The 12,460-nt window shown below is 43.3% G+C and overlaps 1 protein-coding gene across 1 annotated transcript in view; it reads left to right on the top strand.

The window, feature by feature from the left end:
- Positions 1-2,292: 2,292 nt before the first annotated feature.
- The window catches only part of KTN1 (kinectin 1), a gene marked incomplete in the record, with an annotated part of 73,237 nt that continues 63,069 nt past the window's right edge, over positions 2,293-12,460 (top strand). The window contains 1 exon segment of the mRNA XM_072427651.1: positions 2,293-2,440.

Here is a 12,460-nt window from a genome sequence, read left to right as displayed (position 1 = left end):
CACTGGTTCTGCTAAGTGGTGTTGGTTTGGGCACAATGCCGGCACCATCAAGAGGCATTTCAATAGGCCACAGCTTAAGTAGCCCTTGGGAACCTCTGGAAAAAACTCCAGGGTTCTATGGAACCCCAGCTGGGAATGGCAGTAATGTATAGTATGGTCTTCAGTGTTGTATGATACTGTTTACTTTTTAACTTAAAAGCCCAAAAGAAGAATGTCACCTTCTAAGAGTCCTGGACTATAGAAAGCTGCTTTATCAACACCCGCCACCTTGCACATCCGGTGTATGTATATGTAAAGGGTCCAAGAAGGAAGAGCTATGTGCCCAGCCTGGAGTTGGGCTCCGAGTGCTTCCCCTAACATGCCCACAAGTCTCCAGGCTGGGATCTACACTAGGCTCTGCTAGTTTGGAAAAATTATTATAACTGTATTTATATGGCACAAACATACTACACAGTCCTGTACAATAAATAGGGGTTGCAAATGACAGACAGATACAAACAATGACACTGAAGGAGGAGAGGACCTTGCCCCCAAGAGCTTACTTCTAAGGAAAGGTGAATTTCCATTGATTACCAGGGGTAGGCCATCCAACTTTGGTATGCTTAATAGACTATCTTTCTATGGGACATTATGGAAATACGTCTGCGTGCCAGATAAACTTTAAAGAAGAGACCGTCTGGTACCCAACATGCAAAAATCCTAAACTGTTGAAATATTTAGCACTAAACATGGTGCTATTCAGTGTCCCCAAAACATTCTTTATAATGCTAATTGGTGATCATGGTCCTGAACACAACCATATCTGAAGATTTTCCCCGAGAAAATGTAATCAACGGCGGAGGACATGGCTGTTAAAGCATACCTAAACTCAGAGACAACCCTTATATGTAAAGGGAAAATGTCAATTATTTTTTTTTCCTCCTGGGATACCTACGTCATGCACCCTGGGAGGCTCTGGGTGCTCCTTCTGTCCATGTTCAACCTCGGATATGCACAGAAGGGGTGTTTTTTCTAAGGGAAAGAGATGCTGATCTCACGCAAGTGCAGTGGGATCGGCTCACTTTTTCCCCCTTCACAGTGGGCTACATCACCTGTGCAATGCCAGATTAGGTGACCTGTCAAGAAGAGAGAGGAAGAAGAGATAAGAGAGCAGATGGCAGCACCCAGCGGTTCCTCAGCCCTGGGACGAAGAGGAATCTCAGGACGACGTGGGACCGGATCGTGGGAATGACCAGCGCCATCGAGGGACCTGCAAGATTAAAGGTTAGTGTCTTTTTTTGTTTTGGGTTCACTTCTGCTTAAAGTTGAGGTAAATAAGTCAGAGAGGGTGGGACTAATGTTGGAGAAAACATTTCGGTTAAGCAATCACAGTCTTTGAAAAGAGATGATTTATACTTACCTTTCTGGCTTGCCATGTCTTAGAACTTTGTCTTGCTGCAAATCTCCGGCTTGTGTTTTTGTCAATAACAATAATTTTGGGCTGTGGTATTGTTTCCATAGCAAAACAATTTATAATTATGTGTGTAGTAATCCCACTAATCTTAGTGTGTAGAATAACAACCCCCCCCCTTTACTTGCTGTGGTTGCTCCCACTGCCTTTAATGTCATGGCAGCGGAAGGAACCATTGCAAGTGTCAGGGGTGCACATACGTAACACACCTTGAACTGTCCTAACATCTTTCTAAGTGATGGACGCTGGATAGGTAAGTACATGTCATTCACCCAATGGTGACCAAATCATTGCCTATATTAACCCCTCCAATGCTCCTATTTACAATTACTTATAAAAAAGCTTATGGCATTTACAATTATATACCAGTAAGATATTTTTGTACGGTGAAAAAGAAAGAATTGCACAATTTTCACTTCGAGTTGTGATTTGCACCGTATTACGGCTTCCGGGCTCGTATAAAATAATTCCAGAGATTGTTTCATGCGAACCCCATCCAGCTGAACTTCCGGCAATCACGGCAGAGTAGGCGGGGCTAAGGATACGTCCCAGACGTGCTTTAAAGCCCCACCCATGCCCTACCCACTTTTTTTATTTCTTTCTTCCTAACCCCGCCTACTCGTTTTTTACTACGCCTCGTTTGGGGGCTCTAAGCCCCGCCCACGTTCGCCCTAGCGTTCTCTTTTCACGCCCATTGTCCATGTACGTTGTGTATACAAGCTCCGCCCCAGTCATATCTAACCACGCCCATCAATTCAGTACATCTTGTTGCATATATACAAGCCACGCCCCTAGTATTTTATTGCAACGCCCACCTCTTTTTACTACTCCTCCGCCTCGCTTCGTGTCTGCAAACCCCGCCTCATTATCATCGCTTGCTCCGCCCACCCCTCCTCCCGTCTAGGGATGTGAATGAGATCAGGGGGGTTTGGCTGCACATCCAGCGCACAGGAGGCCGAGGGCAGTGCGAGCAGCGGCGGCTCGGAGCAGGTAAATTCCCGGCCTGAATAGGCCTCGGCTGAGGGGAGGCGGCTCGGTGTGTTTACCCTTCTGTAATGCAGGGGACGCCCAGGAGGGCAGAGAAGGGCCCCGCACCCCCTGCCTGCTTCACCTTCCCTGGGGACCTCCTGCCAGTGTGGGGGGTGGGGATCCCCGGGCATCCTGTGTAGTGCCGGCCATGTGGGATGGAGCCCCGGTATGCTGCGCACACCCAGCAGTGTACAGGCCGCCCTATTCATTATTCCCGGCCTCTCCCACCCGGCACCCTGCCTGCTGGCCTACCGCATCTCCCATAGTGCCCGGCTCTGCCACTCCATGGGGCCGGGGCTGCCATGGCATTAGGTCAGGGGAATCAGAGACTGGCATGGGGGGTGCCAGGGTAATCAGGGGGATCATGGGGTGGTGCCAGGGTAATCAGTGACTGACATAGGGTGGTGCCAGGCTATTCAGGGTTTGTCTATAGGATGGTGTAGGGCACTAAGACTTGGACATAGTAGGGTACCAGGGTAATCAAAGCTTGACATAGGGTGGTGCCAGGGTATTTCTTTTTTTTTATCGGATGGTGCCAGGGTATTCAGGGGGATTCATGGAATAATACCAGGGCTTGTGGAATAATACCAGGGCATCCACACTTTGACATAGGGTGGTGCCAGAGTAATCAAAGCTTGAAATAGGCTGGTGCCAGGGTATTCAGGGTTTGTCTGTGGGATGGTGCCAGGGTATTCAGGGGGAGTCATGGGGTGGTGCCAGTGTAATCAGGGTTTGTCTATAGGATGGTGTAGGGCAATAAGACTTGGACATAGGAGGGTGCCAGGGTAGACAAAGCTTGACATGGGGCGGTGCCAGGGTATTCAGGGGCATTCATGGAATAATACCAGGGCAGCCACACTTTGACATAGGGTGGTGCCAGGGTAATCAAAGCTTGAAATAGGGTGGTGCCAGGGTATTCAGGGTTTGTCTGTGGGATGGTGCCAGGGTATTCAGGGGGAGTCATGGGATGGTGCCAGGGTATTCAGAGCTTTCCATGGGATGGTTCCAAGCCAATAAGAGTTGGACATACGAGGGTACCTGGGTAATTAGAACTTGTCATGGCATGGCAGTCAGAGTTTTCTGTTAGATGGTGCCAGGGTATTCAGGGGTATTTGTGGAATGATGCTGGAGCAGTCAGGATTTGACGTGGGAGGGTGCTTGGGAAATTATACCTTGTCATGGGATGGTCTCAGGGCTTTTCCAAGGGATGCTGCCAGGATGACCTGAATTTTTCATGGAATATTGGCATGGCAGTCAGGGTTTTCTGCGCCAGGGCATGCGGAGGGGTTTTTCCACGTGCTAACGCCAGGGCGTTCTGAGGGTTTTTTTCTGCCGTTGGGTGTAGGACATGTGGAAGGGTTTTCTTCACAATGACGTTAGGGCATGCCAAGGGGTTTTCCACGCGATGGAATGATGCCAGACCAGTCAGGCTTTGACATGGGGTGGTGCCCGGGTAATCAAATCTTGACATGGGGTGATGACAGGTTATGCCAGGGACCAGGGCCTTAAAGACTTTGATATAGAATTGTGCCAGAGCAACCTGAATTTTTCGTAGAATGTTGGCATGGCAGTCAGGATTTTCTGTAAGATGGTGCCAGGGTATACAGAGGGTTTTTATGGAACGATGGCTGGGCCATAAGACTTTTATATAGAATGGTGCCAGGGCAACCAGAATTTTTTTCTGGGATGTTGGCATGGCAGTCAGGATTTTCTGTGAGATGGCGCCAGGGTCTTTAGGGCTTTCCATGGAATGATGCCAGGGCCATAAGACTTTGACATAATATGGTGTCTGGGTATTTAGAGCTTGACTTGTGATATCAGAATAGTTAAGGTTTTTCCATAGCATGGTGCCAGGGTAGTCAGGGTTTTCTGTGTGATGATGCCGGACATTTAAGGGTTTTCCATAGAATGGTGACCAGCTTGGGTTTTAAAGAATAATGCCAGATTATTCCAGGTTTGACATAGGACAGGGCTGAGGTTGTTGTGGATTTCAATGGGACGGTGCCAATCATTTCTTTGTCTTTGGGGTACATAGGGCGGGTGGGTATTACCATGTGAATAATGCTATAAATCTGTTACCATCACAAATCCTGCCAAAAGCAATGCCATACATGTACATTGTCCCAATACAAAGCCTGCCTTAAGAAACACCATGCACAATCTATTCTTATCAGAATGCCCATCCTGGGCATTTGCTGTATACCTAATGTTGCCACCTACAGAAAATCCCCCACCCCGGGCGCTGCCATTCACCTATAATTCATACATAGCGATAAGAAGTGTCTTCAGCCAACCAGCTACACTGAGATAAGGTGAAAGATATAAAAGAAATGTTTCAAGCAACAATCATAACTCCTGTTACATATTACTTTGAGACAAGTGTGCACTTAGCTGTCATGCAAGGCATGTGATTATGATTGTGGGCCGCCATTTCTGGTCTGCTAACAATGTTGGGTTTCTGGTAGTTTCTGGTTCTCAGCACACTTCAAGTGAAAGTCAGGGAAATAAGAATTGCTTCCTCTTGCGCTCCATGTCGGTGACTCAGAAAATACAAAGTCCTAAGTGTCACCATCAGTCATTCTAGAGATCCTATTGCAAGTGGCAAAACTCATCAGCTCCAGGATCACAATGACGGTGGCTTATTCCCTGATTCGCCGTTCCCATGTTAGTTGCACCTACAAAGTGTCGGCACCTTACTGGTGGAGAAGATTTCTGGGTCAGCGAGGAGCAGATAAGTGATCGTCTTGCTGGCAATAACTAAATCACTAGCATGGCTTGAATCTTACAGCTAAGCCTGGCATTTCCAGAGAAGCAGATGGCAAAAGTTTATTGCAAATTTCCTCAAATGCTCCATTTGTTTAGGTAGCATGATTGTTGATTTTTTTTCTGCATCCTCCAAAATGCCCCCCTGGCCCCAAGTGAATAAAACCATAAAACCTGGTGTATGTAAAACAAACACCTGAACTCATACGTATGGCAACTACCACGCATCATAATCCGAGCACAGTTGGTCCTTTGGAACCATTTGAGAAGCAAACTGATCGTTATATTATCACTCCATCAACTCCCAATTCATGAATGGGGCCTGATTTATCAAAGCTCCCCAAGACTGGGGAAAATGGTTCACTCAGGTTCTTCTATGACCGTGCTGCTATTGAACAAATATTTTCAATCCTGGACCAGATTCGTTTCAGATTTCATGGATCACCCTGGTTCTCCCGTGATGTTCTAACCTCTTCAGTCTTGAAGAGATTTAATAAATCAGTATTAACAAAAAATAAAGAGGTTAAAAAACCCATGAGATACTATATGATTTAGTGTTTTCCCCATCCCCTTTCAGCTGGATGCTGATCCCGGCACTTTTGAGCGACCTCCTGGCTGTTTTTGGGTGTTTACTGATGATTGGGGTCACAGTTCAGGGGCTTCCACCTACTATTTCTTCCCACCCAGCTTAAAAATTTATCTGTCTTAAGCACTGTGATTTATAGAAATTTTCCAGCCTGGTTCTCTTAATTGCACGATTAATATTGATTGAATTCAGAAATTATTTATGGTTGATTCTAAGAAATTATTGAATAGATTGTTCAATAGTATGGCCGTCCTTAGAGTAAGTCTACGTACACATATTCCATATTTGTCATTGGAAAGGATTGTGAAAGATCCTTTCCAATGACAAATATGGAATATGTGTACGTAGAAAAGACTGAAAGATGAATGAGTGCTGTTCATACAGCGCCATTATGCTCCATGGAGAGGAAGAACGACGGAGCATCACCCCGCTGCACTTTCTCCCCTTCACTTGCATTACGATCGTTCTTCGTTTGTGGACCCGCCGGAACGCATCCATGAATGACGTTGGACAGCCGCTCTACTCACGTCAGATTCTTGTCCGATACTAGCCCTGAATCGATTATGGTATGAGAATCCTCGGACGTGTACATAGCCTAATGTGAAGCCAGATCCAGCCATGCAATGGGAGAAATTTGAGATTGTGGGAAAAGCGGAGGATTGGCATTAATTCATACAAGTTCAGATTTGTGCATCATTTCACCAGATTTTCTGCTTACTGTGCGTAATGTTCACTGAAACTAAAACCTGGACGTTGGCATCACATGACCAATATTCAAATTGACGCCTCTGGGCTTGCAATATACATAACTGATGAAAGCAGACTTCATATCATAACTGGAGGACACTTTAGTTGGAACGTTTGTTGTGTTTCCGGAGCTCACCTGTGCAAAGCTCTGCAGACAGTTGTGTATTCCTGTAGCAGGATATGTGATGTATGGAGGCCAAAAATAGGAAAAACAATGCAGGAATAGACTACAAAGGATGACTGTCCTTTTAGTCCAACACAGGAACTTCCTGCTGTAAAAAAAAAATTGCTATATGTGGATGATGATCTGAAATAACACTTAGGTCTGGTGGACACATGTGTATCTTCATTTAGGTGTCCGTGATCCTGATATTACCATACGCTAGTCAGTGGGTGCATGACCGGGTGCACAAGTAAAACACTCACACAAAACCCTAAAAATGATCCTTTTTCCATCAGTCGACTGAAGAATTGATCTAATGTTGGTTAGCAAAGGTTCTTATTATTGATTGAGCACTGACTGGTCCACAGCCACATAGCTTTGTATTGCACTGAGCAGTGGGGAACAGAGATGACATTTCTATCTGTTTTCTGTTAAAGCCCTTGGGACGAGTGGTGCGAAGCAGGCGAATATTGGTTGCAAGCAAAATTATTAGTATGTGTGTAGCATAACTGTGAGTCAGTTATTGGATTTGTGAGAACAAATGGTCAACTGACAATTTATTGTCGATGCTCAAGTTAAAACCCTATACAGGGTACTCCGCTGTATCCTCCTCATCAGGAAACAGTGGTCATGTAGTGATTCAGCACGGAGGACTACTAAAAACATTGGGGGACAGCTGTACAGATGCTACATTATTACCTGAGACGTTCACAATTGTTTATGTAGGATGATGATAATTGGGCATGTGCACAACTTTTCACTAGGTGTTCTCTCCAACCGCTTTTAGCCAGGCGCACCACCCGGCACTTTTCAGTAACTACTCGGCCAGTTAATAAAGAGTTGGGTCACAATACAGGGGCTGCCACCCACCTATAATTTTCTCCCATCCGGCTTAAAAAAAAAATGGGTTGAACCCTGTATGCGATTTCCTCCACAACTCGGTAATTCTTCTTAATCTTTACTTTGATCAATATTACAATCATTTTGAATCAAGCCTTGCAGTTAACTACAAGTATCCTATGTACCAAATACTTATTCGATAATTAATCTGGATCTGCATGTTCCTTGGCTCCTTATAGAGAATGTGTTGGGAACAGAATATGGAAGCTGCCAATGCTGATTGTTTATGGAGCATCATGGCTGTGATTCTTATCCTTCTTATTAAGTTACCAACTGACATAGAACAAGCATTTGTATATTGATTAGTTTTGAGCTACAGGGAATATATTCAATCACCAGTGGAATTGCATAATTATCAGATAATATCAGTATTCCACCCAGAATCTTTTTTAAGCTGGGTGGGAAGAAATTGTAGGCGGGTTGCAGCCCCTGTATTGTGACCCAATTCACCCTAAAGCAGCCGGGTGGTGCGCCCAGCTAAAAGGGTCTGGGGAGAACACTGAATATGTTTTTGTACTTTCCTGTTTTGGTACTAAATCTATCCATGGACATTAGATGCCTTCATGACGATCTCTTATCTGTGCACAACCACTGGCTGCATTCACTTCCAATTTCTTAAATTATAAAGCAGATACAAACATAGTTGTACCCTTCACTTAATTATAACTGTATCTTTTGTTTAATCTAAAATTATTCTCTAATCTTCGCAGCTAGGAGCTGTGTAGGATTTTATTGCTGATTTCTTAAGAAGATGCTAGGTGCATGACTGTCATTCTGCTCAAATGCCTTTATTTTTTATCCAAGGCACAGCCCTGAACAAAAGCCGATCAGTGGTTTTGACCTCACATTTGTGATTTGGGTTAGTAAGTTAGCATTGAAGCCAAAGTCAGCCACTCAGTTGGCATTTTCAGAAGTAGGTCAGCAGTGGAGGCCTTGTCCCAGAACAGGTTTCTTTTATTAGTATAACGCCATCCCTTCTTTCTGCATGGCAGCATCTGTGACACTGGAGATACCTGCTCAGTCATGTAGACATAAAGAAGCGGTTCAGCAGCAACGTAGAATTTCCAATAATCAGAGACTTTTTATGTAATGCTCAGAATGTGCAGTAAATGCGGAAGTTGTCCATATGGAGCATGACAATCACTGGAGATTTTTTTTTTTTCATCTGTCATCATTAGCTCATTGTGGTTGAGAAGTCATTGCCTGTATGATCTCATGAAGGTATAGACTGCCTTGGGCATATGTCCTTTGATTCCCAGCCAGCTGGAGTCCTGGTTAGAGCAACTGCGATCTGACCTTCTGCTGGTGAGGTTGGATGTGATTGCATCACTGGTTTTCTTTCACTAATATATATTGTATTGAAAGAAATGTCATAAATCTGGACAAATCAGAGAGAACATGTGATAGTAAATCACGTGTCAAAAATCAGATACGGGCAGCTGATTTTACTTTGGAGCTTGACTTTTCCTGAGCTGCCCTTTGAGCCACCTTACTGGTAGAGCCAGGCTAGACTTACTTTTTCTTCCTAGTAGTAGTATGGTTACTTCTCAGGAAAGACTCATAAACCAATCATTTAATTCTGCTGGTAACGGTAGTTTTGCCCAAGCTACAAGCCATGATATAGTATTCAGGGCATCATGGTAAATTTAGTCTTCAACCTTTTAATTTAAGGAAAGACACTTTGCAACCATTTGGCTGGTTCCTGGTTCTGTTGACATGGTTTTCTTTGTTTTGTCTCTTATGAGCCCCTTCCACCCAGTCTCTAGTTGAAATACAAAATATTTACAGTATGAAATGACTGCCATTCCTAATTTTTTTTACTTCCATATCACATCTATATATGCTCTTTCTTTTTCTGTTGATTGGCTTTAATGTTTTCAATTAAAGGATTTTTCTCTGCTACTACTTCAATACTAGTAATGGGCCCATTCATTATTTAGGATTGAAATAGACCATCACGGGAGAACCAGGGTAATCCATGAAATCTGAAACAAATCTGGCCCAGGATTGAAAATATTTGGTAAATAGCACAAGGTCATGGAAGAACCTGGAGATCCATTTTCCCCAGTTTTGGAGAGCTTTGAAAATCAGGCCCATTCATTACTTAGTAAAAGTGTCTTAAGTTCCCAATCGGCGAAACGCGTCAGGATCAGAGACAAGGATACCATAGGTGATCAATGAAAAAGAATGAAAGTAGCTAATCAACACTCGGGCTAAGGCCGCTATTGTATACAAAAAAATTATAATTTTATGTATTTTTGATACTTTTTCTACCTAAAGTAATTATGATTTAAATTGTATGCCAAAAAGCCCCTCTTTGCATATTTTTCCAATGAGTTGTAAATACAGTTAGGTAGGCTTTTTGTTGTGTTTTACATGTTGACACAACGGACTACCCATTGTAAATGGAGGCTGGGGCTATTGGCAAAACAAAGAAGTGTAGTATGAAGTTGCCAAGGTGCCTCCACTTTTGACAAAAACTGTAAAAGCATCCTTGTGTGATCTTGATTGGTGGATTGTACAGTCCGGTTGAAGTTCTGCCTATGAAGCAGTTGGCCTGCTGTGGCAGGTTATATGTTTATTTCAATTTTTTTTTGTAATCGTGTAGCAGAATTCAGTGAACAAAGGGAGAAGCAGTCTTTGACATGTACCCAAGAGGGCATAACCTGTTCTTTCATATACAAAGCTCTGTTTGCCCCAGAAAATAATTGTAACTTGTGAAGTCAATGGTATTGTTGAGAGAAATCTTTGTTACTATGCTGCTTTATTAATAACATTGGAATGTGCAATAGTCTAAATGGCTCCTGAATTATAGAAATTATTAAGGCTTTTTTCACCCTTTCCTTTATTATTTATACATAATAAATATGACAAAACTGTGACATGACATTTTTAACATAAGTGTTTGCAGAGTTGGGCTTTGGTCAGATTTTTCAGCAATGCAGGCATTATTATTATTAAACAGTATTTATATAGCGCCAACATATTACGCAGCGCTGTACATTAAATAGGGGTTGCAAATGACAGACAGATACAGACAGTGACACAGGAGGAGATGACGACCCTGCCCCAAAGAGCTTATAATCTATATTCACCTCGTATATTCAGCCTTGCTGCACCAAGGAACAATGACTCCGTTTTTCTTTAAAAAGAGTGGGAAAGCCTCTGTCCTGCCAGCATGGTGCATGGAGGAACTCTCTCTCAGGAACTGGTGATCTTTGTAGATGTATGCCTGCTGATTTAGAGCCAGGGCTCTCCAATCAGCAGAGGGCTTTAGCTTTCTTTGTGGCAGAGGTAAGGACCTCTTCAACTGGACCACTGCTTCCCCATAAACCTAAAGGGATCCACTCTGCAGGGGACAGGCTTTTTTCTTCATGCTGTGGCTGCTTTAAAGAGATAACAGACTGTAAGGCACTGAACACCATTTATGTTGGTGAATCTAGTATGTATTTAGCTGGTTTAAACTAAAGGTTCATTTAGGCTTTAATGAATTTTTGCCACTCCCTGTTTTTTTTTTCCTTAGCCCTTGTTTAAAAGCCTATAAAAACAGTCGGGCTAATTAAAGTTTTGTAAGAATTGTGGAAACACGCCTTTTTTCAAGGTGAACACCTTGGAGGGGAGGGGGGGAGTGCCATTCACACAAATAAATCCTTGGCTGGGTTGTTTTGGAAAGTCTGAGTGTGGAACTGCCGTAACAGTGGCTTACTACCTTTGTGGTAACACATGGTACTGTATGCACACAGTGATGTGTTGCCCTGCCATACTTTGATATTAATCTTCTTTGGCAATACACAATGGTGTGATGCCATTCATTTCATTTTGATTAGCAGCCTGATGCCCCAAAGCAAAGCATTGTGCATCAGATTCCCTATAAAAGGTCATATGTGCTTTTTCTGTACCCCGTATGGGTGTGAAACTAGCAAAAAGAAGCTACAAAGCTTCATCTATATATATTCCTTACAGGTTTGAAAGATAATTCTTTATTTATGGTAGAAAAGTTGCGCCGGGTATAGTTCAGGCCATACTTAAATGGTGAAAGCCATTCATATTTAGAAGTCATTCCCTTTCCCTTTGAATCTGTTCACTTTTGTCCCAGTACAACATGTAATGCTTTGTTCAGAGGTATTTTTTGTTGGTGGTACCCTGCTGCCAGCCTGTACCCAATGACCCCTAAGCCTTTATGATTACGTTAGGAGCAGCTGATATCCCCGGATAGGTGGTGTGGTTGCTGTACAGTGTCTACAGAAGTCTGCATTTCACTTGCTTCCATGAATAGGAATGCTTTCCAATTCAAGCCATTTCAAAGCGTTCAGAAGGAGAGCAGCTTGCCCATGATCTCCTATGACATGTGGCTGGAGAACAATGCCCGCATACTAGACTGTCCAACAAACACGCATGATTGTATGTCAATTCTTCCTCGTCAATGCTCTTGAAAGCAAAGTGACTGAAATTGAGTACCTGGGAAGGGGAAGGGGAGGGTAATGTCATGATTATTAATCTGAATTTAGCAAATATGTGAATAGATTCCTATGGAAAGAACGCAAATTGATACGGGTGCCTATTTGTTCAGGTTGTGCCTGCAGCAGTCACCATGAGTTGCAAATTTGATGCTGAATTTGTTTACAGATACATAACTGGTTTGTATGAAACTACAAATGAGTTAATGGTATTTTTATACCATACTCTGGGCCCCTGTGCAAATCTGACTTGAAGCCCCTGTCCGTGTTGTTTTTGGCCTATGTCTGACCCTGTGGGCTATATTTATACAAAGTTTATCCGTTTGTCATTAAAATGGAGTTTGCTATAGTTTTTTTTTATTCTG

This window comes from Pyxicephalus adspersus, chromosome 12 (genome assembly GCF_032062135.1).
Source record: "Pyxicephalus adspersus chromosome 12, UCB_Pads_2.0, whole genome shotgun sequence".
In the NCBI taxonomy this organism is placed as follows: Eukaryota; Metazoa; Chordata; class Amphibia; order Anura; family Pyxicephalidae; genus Pyxicephalus; species Pyxicephalus adspersus.
Note: the sequence above shows the minus strand (reverse complement) of the source record. Positions and strands in the feature narration are given on the sequence as shown.